The 17,542-nt window shown below is 40.8% G+C and overlaps 1 pseudogene; it reads left to right on the top strand.

The window, feature by feature from the left end:
* The window catches only part of LOC101566395, a 26,276-nt pseudogene extending 8,963 nt beyond the window's left edge, over positions 1–17,313 (top strand).
* Positions 17,314–17,542: the final 229 nt, after the last annotated feature.

Consider the following 17,542-nt stretch of genomic DNA (forward strand, 5'->3'; position numbering starts at 1 on the left):
TAAATTTAGAGGGTGATAAATAGCTCCCTATGTTTGGAACACAGGATTCTTGGAGTGGCTCTGGGATTGTACAGAGAATTAAATCAAGGAGGCCCCTGAATTTACTAAGTTTTGATTTTGTCTTCATCTTATGATTTCTCAACAGTCCTAAGAAATATAGGACACCTCTCAGTTCACTAGTAGGAGGGGCTTTTCAGAGTGCTTTTGGTTTGACCCTTTCCCTTGAAGATTTCAAACCTGACTGTGCATGAGAACTTACTGCGGGAGCTTTTGAAGAAAAAAAAATATGTATTTTTTTCATCCATGTCACTCCTCAGATTAGCTCACTGAACACAACCCAGCAACTCCTCATGTTGAGGAGTTCTCAAGTGGTAGAAATATGACAGGTGTTAATCAGGGGTATAACGTCAAGGTCAACTGTTGGAACAGGTCATATTGGCCACTGCAGGGAGATGGAGAAAGGAGACAGATGGCAGGACTGACCAATGTCTAGGTTTCTCCATCGTGGCAGCAGCTCTCATCAGCTCCCAAATATGACTTGTATGATCCCTGAATTAACTTACATACAACAGAAAAGAGAAAGACTATCGCTATATTACTACTTAGTCAAGCACAGCTTAATATGTGGTCAGGTTCACCATCTTGCTCTCCCTTTTCAAGTGAGGAGACACATCACTATGTGGAAGTTTTATCTCGTGTCTGCAGGGCCTGATGAGAACATGAGGCATCTGAGGTTCTGTGAAGAAAACAGAATACAGCACCCATCCTAAGTATGCAATTATTCAGGGGCATCTCTTTTGCTGTAATTTTTGGAACTTGTAATTGCAGTCACACAAAGCATTGGAGACATAAATAGCACAAAAAGAAAAACAATGCTTCACCGGAAATCAAAATTTTACATCAACAGAAGTAACTTGGGAAAAAGACAGAATTTTGGTTCAGATGGACCTAATGTGAAATTGCACTGGTGCCACCTGAGCACCAGGTACTGACTAAATATGTTCCCTGGCAAATTCCTGTACCTCTGCAGGTCTCCTGTGAACCAGTGCCTGTTCCTTATGTAGGTCAAGAATGACTGTAAGAGCTGTCTCGTGTCTGATTCCCAGCTGTAGCTCCTGAGTCCTCCCTAGAACCACGGGATTAAAAGTCTGATTCCCCAAGTTTTCTAGATGCTAAAATGAAGTCATATCATTTTTAATTGAGAGATTAGTACAGAGAGTTGGGAAAAGTAATCTTAATTGGTTATAAGAACAATAAGGACTGAGAATAAAATAGGGGGACAGAAGATAATACATCTGATTATATAGGGAGAACTCTTGTTGGTTGAAAGTTGTGTCTACTTGGAGCTTTTAGAATTAAGTAATTCATACTTTTTCTACAATCCTATTGACTAGAGAAGTTGATAAATTCCATGGACACAAGCCTATATGGCTCAGGAAGTAAAAATGCACAATGAAGATTAAAAGGAATAATCAGCTTTGAGAAAAAAAATGCCAGTCGGAATGAGCCAAAAAAGAAGCAAGTAGTGAGGAAAAGCAGCTCAGCCTAGAGTGCAGATTGATCACTTAGATGGGCATTCTGTTATTCTTTAGTATTAAGTGTACTCTGTGTGTTACGGTATTATTCAGCTTTCTTATCACTGGAATACGATAGCCAACACCCAAATTTTAAAAGAAGAGAGGCTCAGTTTGGCTTGTGGTTTCAAGGGGCTCAGTGCACAGGCCTCTGGCTCTGAGACAGAGACATCACGATGCAAGGGCACGGCCGAGCAAAGCTGCTTAGTTGATGGCAGCTTGAAGCAGAGAAGGGAAGCAATGCCAGAAAGGAAGAGGTCAGGAACAAGTTACAGTATGCCCAGTCACTCTTCCAGGATGCAGCCAGACAGATCCAAAAGCACTTTACTAATTCTCTTAGTGGTTTCCAAGTCGATGAAATCAATAACTGAGCTTAATCATCATATCCCACCCTTCATCAATTCAATATTCAATCAAGTTAATAATTCTGCTTAATATAATACAACTATCTAGTGAACTAGCCTCTAGCATTTTTCAAAAGTCCAAGTCTCTTCTGAGACTGAAAGCAAACTCTTAGCTATGTGTAGCTCTATTTTTTAAAAAAACAAGATCAAGTTGCACAGTCCTAAAACACAAAGGCGCATGGCATCCATTTCCACTCCAAAAGGGAGAAATCAAGGAATTGAAAAGAATTGTGCCAACAAACGTGGTATCAGGGCCACTGAGTTACCATGACTGGCCTTGAACCTGGCCTTTTACCCCTTGTCTCAGCCTCCCAGGGTCCTCCTGGAACTGTGGGTGTGTGCCATCATGCCGGGCATGGTTTCTTTTTAACAGTGGTAATCTCTTAAGCAACCATACCTGATTTGGTTACAATTTTGCATGTCTTTTTGTACAAAGGACAAGTTTTTGCTACGATTTTCGCCACCATTTCTCAGTACCTCCTAGCTAGAAGCAACTAGCATGCCGTGTTTTGGGCAACCCCGAATTTCCTCTGCCAGATCAACTAGTCTACCTCACTTAGTCTCAGTCTCCTATTAGGACTTGGGCAAAATATAGACCTTTTTTTTTTTTTTTTTTTTTTTTTTGTTTTTTCTCTTTTTTTTTTTTTGGCTAGAGTGTGTAACACCCAACTGCCAGTTAAGTCCTTTTTTTTTTTTTTTTTTTTTGGTTTTGCACTGAATGTGTTCCTCATGATAATGAAAAGCTGATTTAAGATAATGTGCTAGGTAAGCTGCATCATCAGCTTGACTGACCTTTGTTGTCTTCACTGCTATCAACATTCTGATCTGAGACTTGACTAGAACTGCTCTGTCAAGAGCAGTAGTCAAGCTCTGTTTACAGAACGCCAGGGCTTCTCTAGGGAGTATTTTCAAATCTTTCCAAACTCCTACCTCAACCCAGTTCCAAAAGCTTCTAAACCCTTTGGTCAGATATAGTTAAGAAATGGTGCCCCCCCCCCTCTGGTACTAATTTTCTGTATGCATCAGCTTTCCTATCACTGAGACACTGTCCAGCACCCACAACCTAAAGGAAAAGAAGCTTAATTTGACGTACACTTTTAGAGCATTTAGTTCACGATGGCTAAAAGGGGTGGTAGAGGACAGCTGGGAGTAGAATGGGGGAGCAAGACCAGAGAGGAAGGGGCAGCAATCAGACGTAGCACCCAAAGTCGCTCCTGTGCAGCCCACTCACATGCCCAGAAGTGAGCTTTATTAATCTCCTCAGAAGTGCTGAAGACAGTGAAGGTGACAGTGGACCTTAGCACCATATTACATTAAGTCAGCTTTTCAATGCTGTGACAAAATAGCCAGTTGAAAAAAATAGGAACGATGGAGGAAGAAGAGAGGGAAAGGGAAAGTTATGAACAAAAAAACAAACAAATAAAGATGCACTATGTACATGTATTAACTCCCCACAAGGGATTTACTATAAGCATACACTAATAAAAAAGTTAAAATTTTAAAAAATTAGTTGAAAATAGAAAAGGTCTATTTTGGCTAACGCTTTCAGGAATTTCAGCCTGTGGTCGACTGAGCACCTCACTTTGGCCCTGCGCCAGAACATCATGGTAGCAGCACACATCTCTTACTTCATGACACATAAGAAGCAAGGAGAAGGACAGAAGAGGCCACAAACTGATGACCTCTTGAGAACAAGCCAACCTCGCCTCCTCCTTCCTTCATTTCCTTCTGCTAGGCCCCACCTACTAAAGATTCTACCTCCTCCCAGTAATACTGCAACCTGGGAACCGAGCCATGAACACATACTCCAAATCCAGACTCTGACCACACTGTCTGAAGTAAAGATGTCTGCTGGCTTTTTGAAAATAAGTATTTTCTGATGTATTTCATCTGTTTTTTCATTGTTTTTACATGTTAGTACTCTCTTTTGTTATCAAGATATTTTATTTTTATTCTGTGTTATACCTTTTGCAGCATCAACCTTAGTTGATGCTGTGTAAGCCTGTACAGTCTCCTGTGAAGTCTTAGGACAAGGAAAAAAATATAGAAAATGTTTTTCCCAGGCCACACATGTGGCCTCCTATCAACTGTTTGTTGAGTCCTTCTCTCTGAGTGAATGTGCTCACAAGGACAATGAAAACTTGGTTTCAGATAATGCGACAGGTAAGCTGCATTATCCTTTTGCGTGCTTATTTTTGTAGGATATTAGGGGTAGGTATCATCAGAAAAATATGACCTAAATACACTTTGTTTCAAACTATCTTATTGCTCCACTGAAAAGCCCATGGTTTATAGTCGGTACCTTGTGGAACTCTGGAGGACGCTTCTGCAGCAGTACCACAGCATCTAAGACAGCGTGAGCATCTCCCGCTTGCCTCGGTACAAGATACGTTTCATTTCTTTGTGCAAGCTTCCTGTTTGTTTCTCGGTGGATTACATCATTTTGTGTGTTCTCTTGGAAGTTAAATTCAAAGTATTAAAAAGGAAAAGAAGCACAATTTTTCTCTGCAAGAAAGTAAAATGACTCATGTGGACCTGCTCAGCAAAGGCACTACTTGTATTTCTACTTCGTATTACTTCTTAAGGGCTGTTAGAGATTTGAGGTCTGCATATTGTTCTCATCTGACAGGTCAGGTGATGTAAGCCTGAGACTTACCACACCGAGAGACTTGCTTTAGCCAAGTCTGCTTTTTCTAGACCTCACTTTCTGCACACCAGAGGTGACAGGCTGACTCGGGTATCTGTAAAGACACACCGAGCTCCCAATAGCTGTTATTTATTGATGCATTTAACAGTTTCCATCCTTGCATTTGTATCCTTAGTGTTAGGTATGGTGAGTCCCTGATTTACAAACATTCGAGTTGTGAACTTTCACAGATGCGAACACAACTTGCATTACACATACTAGTAGATGTTAACCAACTGTGGAAGCAGCTCACTCTAACCTTAACCCTGTACCACCATTTTAAAGTAACTGCAAAAGTGAAAGTAGTATACTTACCTATTTGTGTGTTTGTGTTTTTTTCACTCTTTACATTGAATGTTTGTTTAAAAGTGTCACTTTGTAGGACCCATGAATGAATCCAATTTACAAATATTCTCTGGGGACAGACTGTTTATCAGTCAGGGACTTAACTGTATTAAAGTAGAAAATTGTGAGATGCTCACTTATATCTGAAGTCAGAGATCAGAATGTTCCTATGTTCCACTCCCAATTCCCATTTTATACTTCCAAATTGTCAAAAAGTAGTAACACTTTCCAGAACCAACCAACAATGCCGTAACTTTTTCCCAAATTCCTTTTTCAAATATGGGTTAAAATAGAAGGAGCAACTGGCTTACATGACTGAATGTACATAACAGGAGTTGGAGTTGGCTCATTTGAATCATATTATCCTATTTCCTGCTTTTCCAGCCTTTAATGACTGGGGCTTATTGAATGTCTTATAATTTTTATGGTTCTGTTTAAGTTGCACTCTCTGTCCACAGTTATGTTAAGGGAACTAGCAGCCACTTCCAAGAGATTTCAGGCCACTGGATTTTTTTTAATTTTATTGGGAAAGAAATAGCAATTAGACAGTTTCAAATCAGATTAGTACAATGATTAGACAGTTACAATGATTAATACATTGCATGTTGTTTTCTCCATAGCAGTTATTCAGAGTACAAGATGCAAACATGATATCTTGTTTAAACACTATTAGTACAAATCTTTCTTTTCACTGAACTAAGAGAAAGTAGCTGTATATCTATCCTACTTTGTATGTACATATATATTTTTTTTACTACAAAATGGTCCTTCATTTATATCCCCCTTTTTAGTTTAGTTTCATCAGAGATGGGTATTCCATTGCATTCAAATATTGTAGGTTTATTGATAGTGCCTTTTTCTTTGACAACTTCCTTCTGGGTTTTTGAGTGCAGTTAGCAGTGATTTGTTGAGGTGGGAAAGCGAAAGGGTGCTGTGCCCATGGAGTTTAGTTTTATTCAGTTGTGTCAAAGAAGGAGACTAAGAGGAAGGTGCCCACTTTTTGTGCTTAATAATTTATTCCAGCCAAATTTAATGACTTTTTATTTCCCATTTCATCTTCCTTATTTTACTTTTTGCTTGATTCCACCTTTTTCTTGCTTTTTTGTTTGTTTTTGTTTTGTGAGACAGAGTCTTGCATTGTGATTCAGGCCATTCTTAAACTCACTATGTAGCCCAGGCTGGCCAGGAATTCATAGAGATCTTCCTGCCTTAACCTGCTGAATGAGGCAATGATAGATGTGCGCTATCACATCTGGCTCTTGCTTTTGTTTTTAATTTTGGATTTGATCTCCTTTAACAGTGCAACAAGGATATTGGTATCTGTTTGTCTCTTCTGAACAGCTACTGTTTTTGAGATTATTTTAGGCTTAAAGAGTTGCAAGAACAGTACAGTTGTCATTCTCCCTTCATCTGTGTTAATATCTTACAGAATCACAATGCATTTATCAAAATAAAAGTCAGCTTTGTTGCATTAGTCACTTTTCCATCCCTGAGACAAGGTATTTGACATATACCTTGGATTCCTGTGGGCTGATGGCTTTGGAGGTTTATATGGCTGCCTGGCTCTGGGGTGGAAGCAGCCTCACAGAAGAATACAGTGGAAGAAAGCTGCCCACCTCATGGATGCTAGGAGCAGAGAGAACAAGATGACAGCCACAGGAAAGACATCCCCTTCACAGGCATCTCCCAGTGCCCAAGTGACTGTGGAAGGCTGAGGTAGATAGCAACTAGAAGGCCCTCAAACCAGGAAACACAAAAATAAAGACATCAAGGTTGTGCTGGAAGCATATCTGAAGAGAACTGGGCCTGCATAGGCAGCCTGCAAGTCTCCCTAGAGATGAGCACCAATTTGAAATTGTACTATCATTAGCAGCACTTGGTCCAGGTAGGCATCAGATGCACAGGTGGGTGACCAGAGCACCCAGGACCACACTCCCCTCCCTCTCCCAAAACCTTTTGTTATGTCCATACACCCTTGCTACATGCTCATTCCCCTATCAGATGCATATTAACTAAGCCACTGTACCTCTACTCCTCTAGCTTGATTGCAGCTTGAACCACTGTTGTACCCACAAGGTGCTTTTGTCATGTAAATTACCCCTGACTGAGAGCCTGGGTGGTCACCCCTCAGGATCCCTCCTGGAAGGCCAGGAGCTATTCTTCTTCTTTTATTTATTTTTTCTTAACTTCCCCTGTGAGTTTGCAATCTCATTCCACAAGGCTGTGAGACCAAGGACTTGGCACATTTGATCTCAACAGGTTGGGAGTTAAATTTTTCTGTATTAATGTCCTCTTAACACACCCTGCCTCCAAGTAGACATATAGCTATGAACTCATTGGTGAATTAAAATTTATTGATGAGGCAAGCCCTCATTATCCAACCTACCTCCAAAAGCCCACCTACAAGCAGTATGAGTCTTTTGGGGGAATTTTTGATCTGAACAAAAAATTACTATAAACTAATGTTAATTATAAAAAAATAGAATGTTGATTTCATCCAGTTTTCTTCTTTTTTTTTTCCTATAGGATATAATCTAGGAGCTCACACTGCATTCATCATGACTCCTTTGTGTCATCTAATCTGGGATCGCTCCTTATTTTCTTTCTTATTCTTTACAACTTCCACACTTTTTCAAGAGTACTGCTTAGCTATTTGGAAACTATTTCTGCAAACTGGTTTTATCAGCTATTTATTTTTTGGTCATGATTACACTGAAGTTAAGAATCACTGTGAAGGTTGTCAGAGAAGTGATGGTCTCTCATTGTCAATATACACGTAATGTTGTCCTTTGGTACCCCCACAGATAATAAAATCCACATATGTTCAAGTCTTTTATATAAAATGGTACAATGTTTGCATATGAATTGTATATATCCTCCTATCAATTTAAATTATCTCTAGTCTACTCAGAAGTAATGCAATATAAATGCTAGGTAAATAGTTGTTATCTCTATTGTTTAAGGAATACTGAGAAAAAAAACTGACATGTTCAGAGCAGATGCAAATTTTTCCCAAACATTTTCAATCTGCTTTATGTTGAATCCATGGCAAGGGAAACTACAGATACAGAGAACTGGCTGCATTATAAAAGTAATTATGATCCTTGACTAAGATAGTATCTACTAGGATGTTCCACTGTACATTTATAATTTTCCCTTTGCAATGTCTATATATTTTGTGTAGATACTTCCTGAGTGTGTAAATAGCCTATTTGGAATTTTTGTCTATTTGCAATAGAATAGATTTAATACAAGACATAATTTATAGGATTGTTTTATAAAATGTTCACCCAAGAGGGCAAATGCAGAAGAGTGCAATAGATCTGTCAGTGTATGAGAGACCAAAGAATCCACTGAGGGCCTGGATCCTATGGCAGAGTCTTGCGCAAACCTATTTCAAGGTCACGAATCCACAACAGTTCATGCAAGTCTGGATCAAGGATCTACACTGATATAGCCTGAAAGCCAGGGGTAGAGGCTAGAAAGTCTATGCAGGTGGGTGAAGGGTCTGTGCCACCAGGCTGAGAGATCTGCACTGGAACCAAGAGGCAGCACTCAAGGCAAGGACAAGAGCTCCCCCAAAGAGAGCTATGACTGTCCTCAGTGACAGTGAGGCCCCAAGCTCCTCCAACAGTGAGAACAGCTCAGGCTGATTCTCCACTCAGATCCACGCTGGCTCAGTTCAGCCTGGTGTTACAGGTTAACCATTAAGTAATCTGCAACTGTTCCTCAAATGAACAAGCACCCTCCTCACCCAAATGAAGGCCTACCTTAGTGTCAGTTTACAAGCTGAGTTCAAAGGTTTTCTGTTTTCTTTTTCACTTTGGCCTCACAGGAACTGCTTTTTACTGTCCTATAAGCTTAGGTAACAAATTTAAAAGAATGCTTGTTACATTTTACCTGGGAGATTTTTGTCAGAATATGCAATATCTTTGGAATTGATCTCTGCTTCCATCTACCCACGAACAATAACAGTAACATATATCTATATTCTCAGGGCTGCCTTTATGATGATTACATGTTTCTAAATTTAAAATAAGGATTCTATATCTGAAAAAATAGGACTTTTCTTAATTTGCAAACTTTTTTGTAAAAAGGCTTATATGAAAACTAAGTTATATTATTCTGCTTTTAGACACTTATTTAGTCCTATTTTTGAAAGAATAAGATTACTTGCAATTGAGATAATCCCGGAAATCCTGAGCATATGTTCTCTGTTCCTGTGGCTCATTAATCATGCTGCTTGACTTCTCTGTCTCTAGTCAGGGCATGTGAGCTCGCACAGCACAGCTGCACCTGTGGAACATCACACCATTATTTCCCTTTATTTGGTGACGATGACAATGATTATATGAAGAAAGACAGAATTTCCAAGCAATAAGCAAATATGCATATGTAGCCGCAGTTAAAATTCTAATTAACATTTCTCAAAAGCTGGGTCTTTCATTCCGTATTGCTGTCTTATTGCCTGGTCTGACTTATAGAGGAGTGCCCTCTCAGCGTGCTTCCTCATAAGGAATTTTTTCCACTGGTGCCATCTGGCCTTGTAATGCATGTGATAATTACCAGTCACTTGGACCTCACAGTTCTCCATGAGAGAGGAGGACACCAGTAGGAGTGTATTTTAATGCTTGACTCATCCAAATTTCCTGCTGAAGCTAAACCCTGAAGCAGAGGAAAGTCAAGTCAAGTGACTTTGGAGGTAGGAGGTGTGTGTGTGTGTGTGTGTGTGTGTGTGTGTGCCTGCTTGTGTGTGTGTGTGAGTGTGTATTTGTGTGTATGTGTGTATTTGGGGAAGGGCCAATTAAGTCCAATTGCTCAATAAGCACAGAACAGATGGTGCTGTCAGTTCCAGGCACAGCAGAGCACACACCATATGAGCATTCCCAAACAGTGCCACATATGCAAACCTAAGCTTCCAGCAATCCTTCTGATATATAAATCCCCAGAGCTCCAAGAGAGCATATTGCAATGCATTCCTTTGAACAATAAAAATTGCTTGACCTTCAGCCTCCCTCCCACCTTCCTTTCCATACCCTACTCCCTCAGGCAAGATGGAGAAGAGCTTCAAACTTGGATTTTATGAAATCAAGTCTTTAGTCATTTGTTCTCTAAAGCAAGGGGCAATGATACAATAGTAATGGGGGACTTTAACATGCCAGACTCACAAAAAGATTATCTAGACAAAACCTCAGCAAAGAAATAACAGGACTAAACTAAACTTGTGAAGAAAGTGACTTAGGGCCAGTCAGATAGCTCAGCAGACTAACGTGCCTACTTAATTACAGCATGGCAGCCAGGGTTCAATCCCTGGCATGCTGTACCAGCTCTGCCCCTGGGGAGTGCTGAGACAGCAAATGAGACTGGGTATGGTGGCACCTGCCTATAATCCCAGTGCTTGGCAGGCTGAAAACAGGAGGATCGCTATGATTGGATCTGTGTAGTGAGACCCTGTAGACCCTGTACTAAATACATAAGAAAAAAAGAAAGAAAGTGATTTGGTAGACTTTAACAGAGTGTTTCACCCAGCAGCAACAGAATACACATTTTTCTCAGCTCCACATGGGATATTCTCCAAAACAGACCATATACTAACACACAGAGCACTCTTAAGTAAATGCAAAGGAATTGAAATTATCCCTTGCATACTATCTGATCACAGTGCAATGAAATTGGAAACTATTGACAAAAGAAACTACAAAAACATCATAAATACATGAAAATTAAATAACAACCTCCTAAATAAGCAGTGGGTCACAGATAACATTAAAAAAGAAATTAAAAAATATTTATAACCAAAAATGCATATACAATTTACCGAAACCTGTGGGATGCAACAAAAGGTATATTAAGAAAATTTACAGCAGTAAATTTGCACATTAGGAAAATTGAACAAGCCCAAATAAACGATCTTATGCTGCACCTTGAGAAAAATAAGAGAAAGTCAAGCACAAAACCCAAAGAAGGCAGAAAACTATAAAGATTAGAGCAGAAAGTACTGCATTGGAGATGAAGAAAATAATACAAAGAATAAACAAACCAAAGAGTTGGTTCTTTGAAAGAATAAATAAAATTGATAAATTCCTAGCCAACCTAATAAAAAAAGGAAAGAGAAAAATAACAACACCCCAAATTCATGCAATAAAGAATGAAAGGAGTGAAATCACTATAGAGCCTAGAGAAATTCAGAAGATCATCAGTATCTACTTCCAAAATCTTTACTCTCACAGAATGGAAAACATAGAGGAAATGGACAGTTTCCTAGATATATATGAAATGTCAAAGCTGAGTCAAGAAGAGATACAAACTCTGAATAACCCAATAATGAGAAATGAAATTTAAAAAATGTAATAAAAAGTACCAAGAAAGAAAAGCCCAGGTCCCAGTGGATTCACAATAGAATTCTTTATTTTTTTTTTCCTCCTTCAGTACTGGGGTTTGAACTCAGGAGCTATTATTCCACTGAGCTATCTCCCTGGACCCTCACAGCAGAATTCTTTAAAAAGAAATTTTAAGAGAAGATTTAATGTCAACTTTTCTCAAACACTTTAGTGAAATTGAAGGGGAAGCAGTTTTCCCAAACTCATTCCTGGAGGCAAGTATCACTCTGCTTCCAAAACCAGAGAAAGATCCAACTAAAAAAGAGAACTACAGGCCAGTCTCTCTAATAAATATAGATGCAAAAATCCTCAAGCAAAGGTGAAGCTGTGAATAAATGAATGGAACTTACCACCATAAATGTGAAAATAATTTATACAGTGAATATGTATTTAAAAAACAAGCAAATAAACAAACTTCCTCTCTGGGAAAATGACAATTTTATATACGGATTTCCTGTCTTCAAAGTATTATAGGAGTGAAGTTAGATTGACATTAATATATGAAGAGGCATAGGTCCTCAAGGAAGACAGCACAAAAAAGTTAAAACATCAAGACTGTGGCTGCAGCCACATCTGCAGAGGCCACACCTCACACTGGAGACACAATGGCCAGCCCTCATGCCTCCCTTTGGGATAAACAACAACTTGAGATTATACTGTAATTAGCACTCTCCTGTGCAGAAAGCCCAGATACATATGCAATGTCCATGTTAGAAGTTATAGATAAATTAAAGCTAATAATGCTAGCTATATACCCTTGGTGCGTGTCTGGTTTCCACATTGGATCAATATTAGATAAGCAGCTATATTTGTAAGCCTATAGTTTGACCCATGTCATACCCCTATTGTGCTTTTGCTGTATAAATTATTTCTTACAAAGGGCCTTCATGGAAGGAAGCAGCTGATAAACCACCCATCCAGGACTTCTCCTGGAAATTCAAGAGCTATTCTTCCCATATTTCTAGTAAAACTGTCCTAATTACTTCCTTTGATTCTTGACATCATTCCATGATGTTATGAATCTAAAAATTCAGCAGATCAAGAGTTGTATTTTTCCTATATCAAAATCAGTACTGGGGCTGGAGAGATGGCTCAGTGGTCTAAGGCACCTACTTAGAACAAGCTTGGCAAAGCATCAGGGACCGCAGTTCAATCCCCCAGCACCACATGCCAGCCAGCCCCGCCCCCTGGTGGGCTGAGCTGGCCACACACACACACCACTCTCTCTCTCTCTCTCTCTCTCTCTCTCTCTCTCTCTCTCTCTCAAATAAATAAAAATAAAAATAAAAAAAAAATCAGTACTAAGTCAGATAAGATGAGATACCCAACAGGGCAAAAATATAAATCAGGACATCAACAGCATAAAGTAAATGCCAATTTTAATGAATGGCACTATTGCTTATTGACAAAACTCTCAGGGACTACTGCAGTGAGACCCCAACCTCCTGCTAGATGTTAGGGTGCACAGTGAAAAGAAACAGTAAGAAACAAGGTTGAAAAGGAACAGGGATCTGGAATGGCCCATGCTGGAGAGGAACAAAGGGCAGGAAGCTGACAGAGTCTTCAGTATTTACTTTTTCCATACATGCCAGGACTGAAGGAGGGGTGGAAAATGCATATGCTGGCACAGCTTGTCGCAGAAGGAACAAAGCATTTTTGTGTAAGGAACAGAACAGCCAAATTTAGATTGTGGTTTGTAAGAGCGACCTGTTTGCAGTATGTTTTAGGAAAGCATATTCTCTGGAGTCACACAGACCTTAGTAGAGGTGCTATAGCCCAGCTCCACAGTCTCACAGCCCGCTCCTCTGGGCTCAGCTGTGGCCATGGCAAGGAGCAATACTAGCCCAACACATCAGCTGCTTCCTTCCATGAAGACACACACACAGCCCAGCCTGACTCACTACTGAAACCAAAAGCCAGTTTGGGGACGTTCCCACCTCTGTATGGTATGGCCTGCCTTACTCCCGAGTAAGCACCTTTGGGTGGACGAGGAGGCGTAGTGTTCTTCCTTAGCAACTTTACAGACAGGAGCACTTTTAGAGAATCATCTTTCAATTCCGAGACAAGGAGACTGCCACTTACTAATAATTTAATAATATCCATATATGTAGTACAATAATAATTTCATTTGTTTCACCCATCTTTTAAATTAAGGAAAATTAAAATGCATATACACATATAAATATATCCCAGTGGTGGGAAGTGAGCATTTTCTTCTCATTGAAAAAAATGGAAATAATTTTATCTGCATTTAAAATTTTTCAACCCAATAGTGCAACTTTCTACCTGACCTTTACTGCCACTTTGAAAAGCTGGGCCTGAATGTATGCATAGGCTATAACCTAACAATCACTCTTATATGTATTGCCCCCCAAAACACATTCTAGCATATTTATAGCAATAGTATTTCAACTATAAAAAATGTGCCTAAACCTTTTTTGCATCTTTGCATATTCATGATGGTATTAAAAATCATGATAAAGGAAAGTACACATTTATTAGAAACTCATTTATAAGTACTGCATTTGTTTTCTTCCTTTTTTTTTTTTTTTTTTTTTTCAATATGTTTGGTTGTTACTGGGTCTCACTATACAGCTCAGACTCATAATGATTCTCCTACTTTTCAACCTGCCCAGCACTGGGATTTCAGGCGTGCATCACCACACCTGGACTCAGTTGCCATCTCAGCACGCCCTGGGGGCGGGGCTTGCACAGCATGTGGTGCTGGGAATTGAAGTACGGTTCATGAACTTGCCTAAGCTTGCCTAAGGAGGCACTTTAGTCTGCTGAGCTATCTCGCTGGCCCTCCTTCCTTCTTCCATGGACTGAACTGTGCCACATCCCCACCTCCCAATGCATGTTGAATCTGTAACCCCTAAAGTAACGATGTTGAGCAATAGGGCTGTTTAGCAGGTAGTGAGGGTTAGATAATGTCTTCAAGAAATGTTTCAGAGGACTGAGCAGTGCTCCTGAGAAACACGGCGGCGCAGCGGACCTAGCGGGGCCTGGGCTGACTGAGAAGAGCACAGCCGGGTCAGCGAGCGAGCGGACTGGCGAGTGCGGGGTGCAGTCGTGATCACCTCAGCCGCTGGAATTAGTTCTCTTCTGGATGAAGAATCACAGCTTAAGGAATTTGCACTACACAAATTGAATGCAGTTGCCAATGACTTCTGGGCAGAAATTTCTGAGTCTGTAGACAAAATAGAAGTTTTGTATGAAGATGAAGGTTTCCGGAGTCGGCAGTTTGTAGCCTTAGTGGCATCTAAAGTATTTTATCGCCTGGGAGCTTTTGAGGAGTCTCTGAATTATGCTGTTGGAGCAGGTGATCTCTTCAATGTCAATGACAATTCTGAGTATGTGGAGACTATTATAGCAAAATGCATTGATCATTATGCCAAGCAGTGTGTGGAAAATGCAGATTTGCCTAAAGGAGAAAAAAAAAGCCCAATTGGCTAGAGATTGAAAGGCATTGTGAATAAAATGTTCCAACGATGTCTAGATGATCGCAAGTATAAGCAGGCTATCGGTATCACTTTGGAGACAAGAAGACTAGAAGTCTTTGAGAAGACCATACTAGAATCGAATGATGTCCCGGGAATGCTAGCTTATAGCCTTATGCTCTGCATGTCTTTAATGCAGAATAAACAGTTCCAGAATAAAGTACTGAGAGTCCTAGTTAAAATCTACATGAACTTGGACAAACCTGATTTCATCAATGTTTGTCAGTGCTTCATATTGTTAGCTCTGAGTGACATCTTAGAAAAACTGGTGAAGGAAGACAACCTCCTCATGGCCTATCAGATCTGCTTTGATTTGTATGAAAGTGCCAGCCAGCAGTTTCTGTCCTCTGTAATCCAGAATCTTGTAACTGTGGGCACCCCCACTGCCTCTATGCCTGGGTCCACCAACACAGGCACTGTTCCAGGTTCTGAGAAAGACAGTGAGATGATGTAGAGAGAAGACAAGACAGGCTGGAAAAACACCAGATGCGAGCCCAGAGCCCAAGGACCAGACTTTGAAAATGATTAAAATTTTAAGTGGTGAAATGGCTATTGAGTTACATCTGCAATTTCTAATACGGAATAATAACACAGACCTCATGATTCTAAAAAAACACAAAGGATGCAGTACGGAATTCAGTATGCCACACAGCAACTGTCATAGCAAACTCTTTCATGCACTGTAGGACTACCAGTGACTAGTTTCTTAGAGATAACTTGGAATGGTTGGCCAGAGCCACTAACTGAGCTAAATTTACTTCTACAGCCAGTTTGGGTATAATTCATAAGGGTCATGAGAAGGAAGAATTGCAGTTAATGGCAACCTACCTTCCCAAAGAGACGTCTCCAGAGTCAGCCTACCAGGAAGGCGGGGGCTCTGTGCACTCAGGCTCATCCTTGCCAATCATGGTGGAGACATAATTGATTACCTGCTGAATCAGCTCAAGAATGCCAGCAACGATATCGTTCAGCATGGAGGCAGCCTGGCCCTTGGTTTGGCTGCCATGGGAACTGCACTCCAGGATGTTTATGATTTGCTAAAAAAAACAACCTTTACCAGGATGATGCTGTGACAGGAGAAGCAGCTGGCCTGGCCCTAGGTTTGGTTATGTTGGGCTCTAAAAATGCCCAGGCTATTGAAGACATGGTTGGCTATGCCCAGGAAACCCAGCATGAGAAGATCCTGCGTGGTCTCACCGTGGGCATTGCCTTAGTGATGTATGGGAGGATGGAAGAGGCTGATGCACTCATTGAGTCTCTCTGTCGGGATAAGGACCTAATTCTTCGAAGGTTTGGAATGTATACAGTGGCCATGGCTTATTGTGGCTCTGGTAACAACAAAGCTATTAGATGCCTGCTACATGTTGCTGTCAGTGATGTTAATGATGATATTAGGAGGGCAGCAGTCGAATCACTTGGCTTCATTCTATTCAGGACCCCTGAGCAGTGTCCCAGTGTGGTCTCTCTGCTGTAGGAGAGTTACAACCCCCATGTGCACTATGGAGCCACGATGGCCCTGGGCATCTGCTGTGCTGGTACAGGAAACAAGAAAGCTATTAATTTGCTAGAACCAATGACAAATGACCCTGTGAACTACATGAGGCAAGGGGCTCTCATAGCCTCCGCGCTCATCATGATCCAGCAGACTGAGATCACATGTCCAAAAGTGAAGCAGTTCTGACAGCTGTATTCCAAAGGCATCAATGATAAGCATGATGATGTTATGGCCAAGTTTGGCACTATTCTGGTCCAGGGCATACTAGATGCAGGTGGCCATAATGTTGCAATCTCCTTACAGTCCAGAAATGGGCACACACACACCGGGCTTTCTATGATTGGCGTCCTTGTCTTTACCCAGTTCTGGTTCTGGTTTCCTCTCTCACACTTTCTGTCATTGGCTTATACCCCTACCTGTGTCATCAGCCTAAACAAGGATTTAAAGATGCCGAAGGTTCAGTATAAATCAAACTATAAACCGTCCACATTTGCATATCCTGCACCTGTGGAAGTACCAAAAGAAAAAGAAAAGGAAAAGGTTTCTACTGCTGTGTTGTCTATTACTGCCAAAGCCAAAAAGAAGGAAAAAGAAAAAAAAAAAAAAAAAAAAAAGGAAGAGAAAATGGAAGTGGACAAAACAGAGGAAAAAAGAAGAAAAAGAGAAGAAAAAGGAACCTGAGCTGAATTTCCAGCTGTTAGATAACCCAGCCCAAGTTATGCCCACCCAGCTGAAGGTCCTCACCATGCCAGAGACCTGTAGATACCAACCTTTCAAGCCACTGTCCATTGAGGCATCATCATTCTGAAGGACACCAGCGAAGACATTAAGGAGCTGGTGGAACCTGTGGCAGCACATGGCCCCAAAATCGAGGAGGAAGAGCAAGAGCCAGAGCCCCCAGAGCCCTTTGAGTATATCGATAACTAAGGGACCAGATGGGCTCTGGCCACTCAAAGCCCGGCCAGCTGTGGGGAGCACGGCTGGCTGTGGAGAGCGCAGCGGGAGCCCTCACAGGACCAGCAGGACAAGCTCCTCCATGCATGTGGCCTCACTGTGCGTTCACCTCAAGAACTCATCTCTAAGTCTCTGACTGAAGAGAAAACACATGACCATTTGGTGTGCTCTTTCACAGACCTTGGTTTTCAAATAAATATTTTA

The sequence above is a fragment of the Octodon degus genome, unplaced genomic scaffold, assembly GCF_000260255.1.
Source record: "Octodon degus isolate 3935 unplaced genomic scaffold, OctDeg1.0 scaffold00216, whole genome shotgun sequence".
In the NCBI taxonomy this organism is placed as follows: Eukaryota; Metazoa; Chordata; class Mammalia; order Rodentia; family Octodontidae; genus Octodon; species Octodon degus.